General features: G+C 47.2%; 1 protein-coding gene across 7 annotated transcripts in view; it reads right to left on the bottom strand.

The window, feature by feature from the left end:
- The window catches only part of HIVEP3 (HIVEP zinc finger 3), a 561,080-nt gene that overhangs the window by 105,511 nt on the left and 442,357 nt on the right, over positions 1-13,212 (bottom strand). For all 7 annotated transcript variants that reach the window (XM_044945171.2, XM_006050940.4, XM_044945170.2 and 4 more), the window contains one exon: positions 1,182-1,379. The gene's annotated coding sequence lies outside the window, so the exon portion shown is untranslated. The remainder of the gene's footprint in view (positions 1-1,181; positions 1,380-13,212) is intronic.

Below are 13,212 nucleotides of genomic sequence, written 5' to 3'. Positions count from 1 at the left end.
CCCAGGCCCCCCACAGTTCAGGCAGCTGTTTCTGAGGGTTTCCAGAGGCCCTATCCTCCTCTCTGTACGTGGGAAAACTTTTGATTAGAGGAAGAGAAAGAGCACCGCTCATGGCACATCAGGCTGGGAAGCACCGGCTGGGACTCACAGCTGAGCCCACAGACCCAAACACAGGACAGGCATCTCCAGGGGCCCCGGAGAGAGGCCCCAAGCCCCCAGACCTTGGCTAGACCAACATAAAAATACAGATCCCTGTATCCCCAGCCCCCAAGAGCCTGATGCAGAGAGCATGTCTGGGTGGGCCAAGTAATCTATTTTCTTCCTTTTTTTTTTAAACCCAGGCACTCCCTCCCTCCCTCTCCTCCCTGGATGATTCTGATGTACTCCACGGCCAGACAAAACATCCAAAGATTTATATTCCTGACCTAAAGCGCTTCTAACAGTACACACCTAAACTGAACCACAGCGTGAACTTATAACCTGAAATCACAACTCATACCTGAAGAGCTAAAAATGAATTAAATGGATATAGATATAGATATAGATATAGAGAGAGCGCGCGCCTAACCATGCTGGGGCCTTTCCCAGGCCCATTTAGTCAGTCTCTCTGAAGGTGGGGCCCTGCCATTGGAATTTTTAAAAACTCCAGGTGATTCTCATATGCAGGCCAAACCGAGAACCCAATATCCTTTCATTTCTTCACATCCAGGAGGACCCTGAAAGATGCTGCTCTGTTGTGATCCTCTGACTAGGCAGGGGGTTTTTTAGGCAAGAGCCACTGGGGGGCGGGGGGCACAGAGAAGTGGGTGGAGCTCCGGCAGCAAGAGATACAGTGAGGTGCGTGCGCAGGGAGACTGTGGTCCCTTAAGAGGAGTTGTTGCCAAGGACAGACTGGAAACTGAGGGGCTGGAGAGACAGAACTGCATCTGAGGGGAGACAGTGTGTGGAGCAAAAGAGTGTTGATTTTCAAGGTCTCTGCTGTACTCCTGACCACGGAAGTCCCGAGGAGGTCCAGCTTTCACGGAGGCTCAAGGGAGGCGTCACCATCAACCCTCATCCCCATCATCATGACCACCATCATCACCATCATCCACTATAAGGAGGAAGACTCTAGCAAGCTCAGGCAAGAAAGGCTGCGTGGAGCCCCCAGCAAGCGTATTTGAGGACCGCCCATTTCCTACCTGTGTTGAAGGCACCACTTGCGATGACCAAAACTAAAACGCTGTTCTCTTTGAAAACCAGCGTTCATGTCCACTCCTGTGGCAGCTGCCTCCTCTCACACTCTGTTCTTCCCTCTGCAAGGGAGAGCTCGCCTGGCCAGTATCTCTCGAGACTCCTCCATGAACTAGTTGGAGGCTGCCGGGTTCGTGCTTCGAATCCTGCAGGGGATGGTCAAGAAACATGATCAAAGAGTTTGCCTGGTCAACTTCTTTACACACAGAACACCGTCCGCCTGGTCCCAGAGGGCCCAGGCCCCCGGCTCCTCCCAGCCTGCTTGTCTTGGGGCAGGGACAGATTCCTAAGTGGCCTGGGAGATGGTGGTGGCCCCAGTGCCTACCATGTTCTACCTTGTATCAGACACCGAACTTCTCTGAGCCTCTATTTCCTCATCAGTAAGCAGGCAGAATTCTAAGATGGTGCTTAGGTTTCCCATCTCCCTGGGGAACACATCCTGCATGATCCTCAGTACTGTGAATATGATGGATCTTACTCTTAAAATTAGGTTCTGTTTTAGGCACACTTGACCTTAAAATAGGGAGATTATTCCATGGGCTTGACCTAACTGAGAAAATTCTTTAAAAGCAGGGTTATCTCTTATTGGTCACAAAAGAGGAAGTCATAGGGCTCAGAATCAGGAGAGGGATTCGCCATGCATTTGCTGATTTGCAGATGGAGGAGACCATCTGGTAAGGACCTGAGGGAAGCCTCTTGGAGCTGAGAGCAACCCCCTGCTGAACTCCCACAACTCCCTAGGACATGGATTCAAACAAGTGAATGAGTCTGGAAAAGTGAAATTTCCCTCTGAGCCTCCAGATGAGAACTCAGGCTACAAATACCCTGATTGCAGCCCTGTGCAGAGAACCCAGCCACTTTGTGCCAGACTTCAGAACTATAGGACTTCGAGCTTACAAAGGAGGCTTGTTTTTGGCCACCGGGTTGGAGGTAATTTGTTACACAGCAAGAGAAAACCAAGACAACCTGCAAAAGTGACTCATAGTGGGGCCTGGGTGAGAATTAAACACAATAATAGACATAAGAGCTCATTGTATTCCCCAAATCACCAAACAAAACAGAGCATTGAGGGCCAAGGGAGGCAACGTTTACTGCATCAGTTTTTAATAACCAGCTTACCAGGCTGATTTAAGAATCAAACAAGAACATGCAGAGGAACGTGTTTCAAGATCTAGAAAGCCTAGGCATTCTAGTTGAATCTAGAGTCACCACTCTATACTCTGGTGTGTCTGCTGGAGGCAATGTGGACTGGCAACTGAGAACGGGTATCCTGGCTCCTAGGGCCAGGATACCTAGGTTCTACTTAAGGCCTTCTCCTCATTACTTCTGCTTTGCAAAGTTGCTGAGCCTTGCTGTGCCTGATAAGAGGGGCTAAGAATGACAAGTACCTCCCAGGAGATTAATGATTCCATACACCTGGAAGGTCTGGACCAATGCCTGGTGCGTGGCTCAGTCCATGTTATACTATGGATACTATTTCATTACTCTAGTAATCTAGGTCTAAGGTAACCTGCATGCAGGTCTGGGGCACTGCCACCTTCCTTCTTTCGGGCACCATGTTTTTATTGACACAGCTTTGGGATAGTTCATGTTTTGGCAACTACATCCTACTGCTGATTCCTATGAAGGCACAGCTAAGCCCCTCTGCTGTCCCCTCCCTGCTTTACCACTGTTCTCAAATCCAGCCAGCCCCATCCCACACTCCGGTGCAGCGTCACACCACCACAGAGCAGGGTAACGGAACTTGTGCTGTGGCTCCTGTCTAGTCTTCCCTGATTCTGTTGCCAAGTCATCTAAACTTTTCACGACTTCACATTTTTCTACCATCCCCAGATCCAATCTCACGCCCTCCAATAGATCTAAAATTATTAATAAAAAGAGCTAGCTCTATCCCTCCCAGTATAGAAACACCAAGGTCTCAGAACATGCTATCCTGTAAACACAGTCCAGGCTCTCCCACCTCTGAACCTAGTTCAGTTCACATCTACTCCCCTCCCCATAACCATGTCTCTCTGGCCAAATCCTCCCCACCTTTCTGAGAAAGCTCAGCCAGCTCACCCCAAACTGGACTCAAGCCCTCCCTCCCCAGAATACCCACAGCACATTTGCTGGCCTCTCGGAATATGTAACAGCACCCTCTCTGCCCACAGATTCCAGGAGTCTTAAAAAGCCTTGGTAGGGCTTCCCAGGCAGCACAGTGGTAAAGAACCTGCCTGCCAACGCAGGAGTCACAGGAGATGTCGGTTCAATCCCTGGGTCGGGAAGACCCCCTGGAGGGCGGCATGCCCACCCACTCCAGTATTCTTGCCTGAAAAGTCCCATGGACAGAGGAGCTTGGCAGACTATAATACATGGAGTCACAGAGTTGGACAGTACTGAGCAACTGAGTGTGCATGCACGTGCAAACACACACACACACACACACACACACACACACACACACAGAGCTGGGGCGGGCCATCTGACTCATCCCCCCACCCCTAGAGCTGGCATGGTGTGTCACACACAGTCAGCATAGAACAATTCTCTTTAGACCCTAATTTGGCTGTTCATTCATTTAACTGATGTGCATTCAGTGCCTACTTGGGGCCATGCTGGGTAGCAGATCCTGGAGATTAAAGACAGCAAAGATTCAATCCTTCCCTTCTAGGGGATCACAGCTGGGGGTAAGGACGTGGGAGGGGCAAGAAGTCAAAGGAATGCCTTATAGCATCCCTGGTTCTAAGCTGTGCGGTAAAGGTGTAAAGGAAGGAGCAGTCAGTTCTCATGGTGTCGAATGTGTGAGAGAGGGGCATTTCAAACAAAGGGCGATCCCCCAAACTGACCGAACGTTCAAGAAATTGCACTCTGTCCCTCTGGTTAGAGGTGAGGGGCAGTGATAACTCATGAGGGGAGAGTTGGGAGGGAAAGACCCTGGTATATGTGGTAGTCTGGCCTTGATCTTGTAGGGGAGTGAGGTCACTGAACCGTTTTAGTCAGTGAGGTAATGCGGTCAGGCCTAGGGGTGTGGCTGGAGGAGAAGATGGGGTGAGGTGGGAGGACTGAGCCAGAGCTCTCCTCGCTCTCATTCAGCATTGCCTCAATGCCACTTTGGCCTCTAGTGGCCAGTGGGAGAGCCAGGTGGACGTGCCTGCATCAGGGTCACCAGGAACGTTACACACACCTGAGGTTCTATATGGCAAACTGGGCTCATCCGTCTCCCTCCTCTCCCCCAAACACCACTGAAATGAAGAGAGACATGTACGAGAAAGAAAAGATCCATTGCAGCATCCGCTGGCCAGCAAGTCTGAGGAAAAGCAGATGAGTAGGAAGGACAGAGAACCTAATCAGAGCTCAGTCAGTCTCACCCAACATGGACAAGGGAAGGCCCACCTGCCGAACACCCAGGAAACTGGCCCAGAGGCAGGGCAGGGCGGGAAGGATGGGATTCCTGAGAGCCACAGATAATGAGTGAATGCTTCCAGTTGCCAGAAACACCACAGTTGGGGCACAGGGCAGGGGACAGAAGCCACCAGCCCAGACACCTTACTGCCTTCGTGAGCATGATTTACTTCCGGGACTCCAGCCCTGGCAGATGGATTGACTGTTCATTACAGAAATGTGCCGAAGGCTCCATCAGCTCTTCTCTCATTCTCTTGCCTCATCTCAACATTCCTCATCACTGTTTCCACCGGTCTAGGACTGCTGTAGTGTATTCCTTACACGATCCTAGTCAAGCCCTACGTTGACATACCTGTTTAAGAGACTTCCAACGGTCAACAAAATCCAGATCTTGCCTCCTTCCTCCAGACATGCCAAGACGCTATAGAAGAGTGAGTGATGCACTCACCCTTACCCAGTGAGTGATGAACTCAGCTTCCTCTCTGACAGCGTGGATACAAATTTTGAGAATCAAATTGACTTTGGGCTTGACATCTACATCATTAACTGCTAGAGGGCAACAGAGCCAAGACTACAGAGATCGAGGGGAAACAGTTAAAACCCTGAGAACTGTTACTCAGCCGAGTCTCAAAGCCAAACAGAGAAGCACTAAAAATAGAATGCCACCCACTTATCTTTTCTTTAAAAAAAATTACTCAAGGAATTACTCCAACAAAATAAAAACTGTATCAGAATAAGTAATTCAAGAAAGGTCAAGGCAGGATATGCAGGAAACAATGATGAACAGTGAGAGTAGAAAAATGTACAGTCGAATCTAAACAAATGTGGGTAATATTGGTCTCATCTTATTGGAAATTAGATAATGTTTAATTCTTGACATTGACATAGAAACACGGGTTTTAGTTTTTTATTTAAGGGTAACCATTTCTAGAAGGAAGATAAGATACAGGCCTTTGTAAACCACTGTGGGGGAGGGGGGATAAATTCAATTAATCCAGCAAGAGTTGGTAAAGGGAAAAGAAAACAAGAAAGGAAAAGTATAATAAACAATAGATATAGAGTAAGATGAAACATCATAAATACAAGAATGTAAACAAATTAAATAACTTTAAGACAAGAGATTATGTAGGGGAAAAAAAATCTGGCCATACACTATTTATACAAATTAATAAAGGTTGAAATCAAAGAAACAGCAAAAAGATATCAATAGGCAAAATAGTAACAAAAAGAATGCAGGTAAGTCGGTATTAATACCTGACAAAATACAGATATGTTAGAATAAAATGGGGCATTTTATATTGCTAATGAGTCTTTCTCCAAGAAGAAACAAAAATCACGAACCTTTACCTTCACCCTGGACAACAGAACCATGAAGTGTATGAAATAACATATTCTTAGCACTACAAAGAGAAGGCAAAAGAAAAACAAAACAAGTTCATGACTCAAGATTTGATGGTACAAGTAACCTTATATAAGAAAAACACAGAGGATCTGCAGATAGTAAGCTTAACTTCATATATGCTCAAGAAACCAAACACCTTTTTCTTAAATGCTCTTGTACTAGACTACAAGAAAGTCTCAAATTCCAACATAGATATCACAAAGTCAGTTCTCAATACCATAGAATTAGAAACTAACAAGTAGCAAATAATAAAGTAAATCACACAGGAAGACTTTAAGATGCTTTGCTAACTAAATCTGAGTCAAAGAGGACAGCAAAACTGAAAGTGCAGAATATGTATAAACATACAAGACTGAGAATCCTACTTAAAAAACCTGTGGAATGTAGCCAAAGCTGCATTTAGACCTGAAATACTTTCACAACAAAAGAAGGAAGACTGAAACTAAATGAATCAAGCATCTAATCCAAGAAGCTGAAAAATAATAAAGCAAGATAATCTAGAAGGGAGAAATGAACAAAGTTGAAAGCAAAAACGAATGAATGAGAAAAGTACAGCAACCACAATGAAAGAAATTGGTTCTCTGAGACAAACAACACGGAGAAACCGCAGGCTAATCTGACTAGCAGTGAACAGTAAAATCACAAATGAGCACTAAGAAAGACATTATTAACACGTATATTAATACGGCTTTACATTTAAGGGAATTTAAGAGAAATTATTTTAAGTTTGAATGCATAATTTGATGTCAATGAATTTGAAAACTGATGACTTTTTAGAAAATTATAAATTGTATAACTAAAGAAGAGGGAGAAAATCTGGAAAGGCCAATAACAATTGAAGAAACAGGAAAGGCTACCAAAGATGGAATTCCAAATTAGTGAGAAAGAATGGAGTATTTAAATAAGATAACGGTGACCACTGGCTGGTTGTGTATTCATTTGACAAATATTTACTTAGTGTCTACTATACGTTAGGCATTATTCTGGCATTGCATATGCGGCAATGACCAAAACAGTAAAGGTCTCTGCTTTTGGAGGAGCTGAGGGTCTGGCCAGGGGAGATGAGCAGGAAAGAAACATGTAGGCAAAATAAAAGGTGTGACAATAAAGTGGGGTACAGAGTGAGGGAGGATGGAGAATTCTACTTTAAACAGAGTACACGCACCACACTTACAACAGAATTAAAGATAAAAACAAAACATACAAGCAAATCCACGAAAACACCAAAACTATTAGAATATTTGTACAATTTAGTGTTGGAGAATAACATTCAAAGCCTGAAGCAGATCTCAGTCCTCTTATAGGAAGAGATTAACAAAATTGACTACACACAAAAAAATTAAGCACTACATATAACAGAGGACCCTGCTGACGGTTACCAAGTAAATGACAGACAAATGTCTGCAACATACATAAAACAGGGTCAATATCTATAATATGGAAAAAGCACCCATAAAACAACAAGACGAACAGCTAATGAAATGGAGAGAGGAAATAAACAGATCATTATTCAAGAAATTAAAATGTGTAATAAATACATGCAAAGATGCTTGGCCTCATTAATAATCAAAAGATATACATTAAAAGTCAATATCACCTTTTGCCCATTTGACTGGCAAAGAGGAAAATGACTGCTCCCATCCAGTGTTGGAGAAAAGCAGTGATCACAGTTTATGTTGATCCAGCAGCTTCACAAGTGCATGCACACAAATACACACAAATCATCTTACACAGAGGCACACATGATGCCGGCAGCACCATTTTTATTGGTGAACATGGAAACGACCTTAATACCCATCAGCAAGGAATTGGTCTAATAAGTAAATGATGATAAACCCACCCAATGGTATAATAATGGGGCAATATTTTTTCTTAATTAAAAATAAATACATACTCTGACTGATGACAGAAATTCATCGTGACTTTATGTGTTGAGTATTGGGTGACCTCCCTTACTTGTCACAGCCTGCTGGATGGAAGGCACTGTTGCTGGTCCCACTTTCCACATGAGACTTAGTGAGGAAAAGAGACCTGACAGGTGCTGAACCTTGGTTCCTGTCTCTGTCCAGAGCCTACACACTTAGCTGCTACACACACTTTCCCTCAATGCGCGTGTGTGTGCATGCTCAGCCGTGTCCGACTCTTTGCGACCCCATGGACTGTGGTTCGCCAGGCTCCTTTGTCCATTGAATTTTCCAGATGGGAAAACTGGAGCTGGTTGCCGTTTCCCACTCCAGGGGATCTTCCCTACCCAGGGACTGAACCTGCATCTCCTGTGTCTCCTGCATCGTTAGGCAGATTCTTTACGACTGCACCAATGGGGTGGTGTGCAAAAAGGGGGAAAGCAGCATCTCAGACACAGGCATATCTGTGTAGCTGTTAATGCTACAGAGGACCTGTGGGATGAGGTTGTCAGCACATCCTAGGGGTGACACCGCATGAATGGGGCTCAGACCATGCATTTTCTTCCTTACATATTCCTATACTCCTTTCCTTTTTTTTTTAAATCATATATGGCTTTTAGAATTTAAAAATTGTAATTTTAAGATGATATAAAACTGTCTTCTTTTTAGAAAGCAGCTGAACAGGGCAGGTCTTACTAGGGCAAGAGGGGCCAATCTGCAAGGTGGTATCCACCCAGGGCAGGAAAGACCAGGGCCAGCTCTTCTGCCGGCCCCACCCAAAACCACAAGGAGGGAGGCCCATCCTCTCCCCTCCCCACCCTCCTTGTGGAACCAAAGCATCAGAGCATGGCCTCTGCTGGCAGGTGGAAGGCGCCCCACATCCGGCCTGGGCATTGGAGGTGCATCCCTACAGGGGAAGTTCAGCTGATGAAGAGTTAAAGAAAAACCCCAGATGCCCATAGGGGCCAGCCTCACTAGAGCACAACAAAGCCACTTTCTAAGGGCTGGCAGGGAAGCCTGGGGGCCTGGGATTCCAGCAAGGGACCTCACACCCTGATCCCAGAGGAAGTGGACAAGGCCAGCTCTGAGGCCACGGCTGCCCTCCTGACACACAGCCTGTCCTCCACTGTGAATCTGCAGACAGGGCTGGCATATGGATAAGCTGAGTCTGATCTGCTTGGGGCAGGAAACTGCGGGATGGATCGCTGTTATTTTTATTTCTGTTATGGTGGTCTGTAAATCAATTAAGAAAACCCCAAAATCCAGGACACTGGGACACACATGCAGAATCCCATGGAATAATCTTGGGAGATCATGAGGAGCTACTTAGCAATCGGGAGGGGAAATGGAGAGAATTACTGCCTCATTTACCTAACATCAGAGAAGTAGCACAGGAAAAGCTCAGAGAGTCAGCCCTGATATCAGAGGAGCTTGGTTTCAGACAGACCCTGGTTTCACTCATTAATAGCTGTGCAACCTCGGCTAAATTACTTAACCTCTCTGAGCCTCTTTCCTCATGAGTAAAAAAGTGAAGAACATCACCCCTCCCAATGTTTGTTGTGAGGACTGGATGAGACAAAGTGTGAGAGATCTAGTGTGGACCCAGCTTATGAGAGACACTCGGTTAATGCCTGTGCTCTTCTTCAGGGACAGTGGGAGACCTTCCAAGCCATCCTCCCTGCTGTCCACCTCTCCTCGTTCTGGATCCTGTTTTGAGATCGGCTCTGTAAGTTTTCCTGCCTCCTTCCCTGTGGTCAGGCTTCAAGCTTTAGGCTGACAGACTTCAGGCTCAGCTCCCTTTGCTCAGATGCACACCTTTGCTTCAAACGCGTGCTTTCCAGTCTGAGAACACTGCCACATTCACTGGGCCACCCCTGGATCCTTCCTGGTTCCTGACCCCATTCTCCAGACAAGAGCTTCTCTCTCTCATGGAGTAATGAGGTGACCCCAAACAAGGAAAATGAGCAGAAAGAAAGGCAGGGGAGCTCAGAGCCTTTGAGATAGACAGGACATGCTTTGAGAAGTCCTGGGAAATGTTTTCCAGTAAAAGCAGAGTTTATAAAAATAGAGGATGGTGATATATTTCCACTTGTATTGAAGATAGAAAAAGAGGAACTTCAAGTGCAGGGTAAGGGAGTCCGTTTAGTGATAGGTGAGACTATCTGGTCCCACAAACTATTTGGGGATTAGGCAGGAGAAACACCCATGGTTTTCAGATACTGCAGGGAATGGGGAGAGAGAGACACTGAATGCATGTGGAGGACGCTCAGCCCAGGAGTCTAGGAGAATAAAGAGTGGCAGGAAGAGGAGGTACAGATGAAACCCTAGGGACTGCACGTGAGGTTGAGGTGTTGAGAGCTGCCAGGGGTAGAAGGGTAAAGGGCTCGTTTCCTGCCATACCAGGCCACACCTAGTGGAGGCCCTCTTTCACCGGAAGTCTCCTGCAGCTGGGTACAATAGACAGCCCATTGGACTGGTCCACACTCGAGGGCCAACTGCACCCAGCCACCATGGACAAGACACTCCCTGTCACTGGGCTAGACCCTAGGGTGCAAAGGTGAAGAAGGACTGGCACCTGCCACAGGGTATTCTCCAACTAGTAGGGAAGCTGGGCCAGAAAATCAATGATTACCACCCTTTCTCCCGAGGAGCCCCAGACTTGGGCTGTTTCCCACCCTCTCCCCACCTGGAAGGCTCATCACATACCTCTAGTCTGCAGAGACAGGAAAAAGGCGCAGGGAAGGAAACTCGCGTTTGCTGAATGCCTACCATGGGCCAGCGTCAGTCCTATTACCTTCCTGTCACACTGATGCTACCATCTGACAGCTGAGGAAACACAGGCATGTAGACAGTCCTGCACAGCCGAAGGACAGCCCTAGGCTTTGGTGTTAGACTAAAACCAGGCACCACTGGTCTCTGTTGCTGCGTGGCTTCAGGCAGGTCACTTAACATTTCAAGTCTTCGTCTTCTCCTCTCTAAAGTGGGAGCAATAGTGCGTAGCCCGGGTGGGTGTAAGAACTGAATGATAGCCGGCCAGCTTTCCAAAAGATGACCTTCTCTTCTTCCTCTTTCGGTTATTACCGATCTTTTAGCTTTACTTATATTGACAATGGTTTTGTGTGGTAAGTTAAGATGATTTCAGATTCCAAGACTATGGCAACTTATTGACAGGGATGGCACAGGAGGGGGAAAAAAAAAAAGAAGCAGGTTGAGGCCCTGGGAGACCTGGGGACTGTGACATCCCAACCACTGGCCCACAGTGGGGAGGCATCACAATCAAGGCCCTCAGGGCAGAATGAGAAGCAGGGTGTGTGTTTGGAGGAATTATTGCTTTCTGCATCCACATGGCTGCCCCCTGAGCTAAGAGGGGAAGGCTGATGACCCCAGACCCCCCAGGGATCGGGCGAGCTTCTGGTCTAGCTCTCCATCTGCCCACTGCTGCTGGTCCCCTCCCCCCACCAGCTCAGGAGCTCAGGCCAACAGAAAAGGCTGTGCCAAAGGAAGCTGTTTGCTACAGAGCCCTCTGGGTCTGCTCTGCTGTTCTTCCTTTTTTTGGACTTTGCGGCTGTTAGAGCGGGTACCTTTTTCCATAGAAAGTTTCCATTGCATCAGTTATTTACATTGTCACCACCTATATACGTAGGCTGTTTCGAATCGGTGAACCAAATCACGCCCAAGCCCAGGCCCCGCCCTGCCCCCCACAGGGGGATGGGGAGCACCAGGGGCAGCCCTCAGAGCCAGAGACCCCCACCGGTCCGGGACTGGGGGTCTGACAGGTGGGAGGACCTGTCTCAGCCCCGGCTGGGCCACCTTTCATTGGCTCAGTCCCCTTGGGAAACTATTTCTAAGGTGGAATTTAAGAGGACAGGCCCCAAGTTCAAATCTCTGTCTCCTCTACATCCTGCTGTGTGATCTTCCTAGAGATAGGTTACTTACCTAACATCTCTGAGTCTCAGTGAACTAATGTGTAAAATGGGAAAAACTGTAGCACCTGCATGGCTGGACTAAGCGGAGATTCAGTTTATCCACATAAAGTGTTTAGAACAATGCCCAGCCTAAAGCCTCAATAAAAGTCAATAAATATGGATAGAGTCCTCTTTTTCCATCACCCTGTAAAGACCTCAGTGGTCATCCCCTCCTCTGGACCAATACACAGCAGCTTCTGAACTGTCATCCTCTCTATAAGGTCAGATAAATTGTCCCAACACTCAGCTCGTACCATGCCCTTTCCTGTCCCAAAGTTCTCAGCGGTTCTTCCTGTAAAGTCTATACTTGGGATCTCCTCCACTAATAGCCTGGTTGCCCCTGACTTCAATGCTCTCCTAGACAACCCCTGCTCCAGCCAAACTATTATGCTCACAGTTTGTCTGTTTCTGTACAGCTCTGTCTGTCTGAAACGCTCTTCTCCATTTCACTGTGGCCAAATACAACCACAATCACCCAAGTGAACCTAGCTCATATGCCACCTTCTCCACGAAGCCCTCCATACCCTTCCCTCTCTGGCCAGAAATGACTTCTCATTTACAGCACGTCCCTTTCCTGTGGCCTTTCCCTTTTCTCCCCTGTGTTTGTGGAATATAATACTGATACAAATATTTGTCAGCATCACACACAAACCACACGACCTTTGGGGACAGGACTAGAATGTGTGTGATTCATCTTTGTATCACACACAGAGCTTTGAGCATCATTCATAAAAATGAGTGAGAAGATATACTCTGAGTTCTCTCACTCGACCGCCCCTGGGTGTAGGTGTGCTGGTGAAGATGAATCAACAACTCCACAGCATCCACGTGTTCTTCCTGAGGGAACCAGCGGACGAGCCATCAGTCAGGACCTCCATGGGCTCACAGCTCCAGCCCAGCCCTAGTTCCACTGCTGAGTCCCAGGTAAGCAGCCCATCGCCCTGGACAGGACCCTGAGCCTCGGCACAGGGACCCCACAAGGCATCCTGAGAAGTCCAGGAGCCATGGCTGAATTCTTCCTTTTCCACACCCCCGATTTTCCCCAGGTTCCCAGTGAATTCGCTCTGTAAGAGTCTCTCAAGCCCCTGGGCTCCTGTGCACCCAGTGCCCCTGGCTCTACTCTCCATGCCATGCAGAGTGGTGTTCCTACGTTGCAGAGTAAGTGGGTATCACGGCGTACCATAACCACTTCTGACGCTTGCTGACCACCCTTAGAAATCCAGATTCCTTAAGAAAGTGTCAGACCCTCTTCTCCATATGGTCCCCATGACCTTCCAGCCTCACTCATCACATGACACTCTTCCTCACTCCTTACTCTTCAGCTACC

This window comes from Bubalus bubalis, chromosome 6, assembly GCF_019923935.1.
Source record: "Bubalus bubalis isolate 160015118507 breed Murrah chromosome 6, NDDB_SH_1, whole genome shotgun sequence".
In the NCBI taxonomy this organism is placed as follows: domain Eukaryota; kingdom Metazoa; phylum Chordata; class Mammalia; order Artiodactyla; family Bovidae; genus Bubalus; species Bubalus bubalis.
Note: the sequence above shows the minus strand (reverse complement) of the source record. Positions and strands in the feature narration are given on the sequence as shown.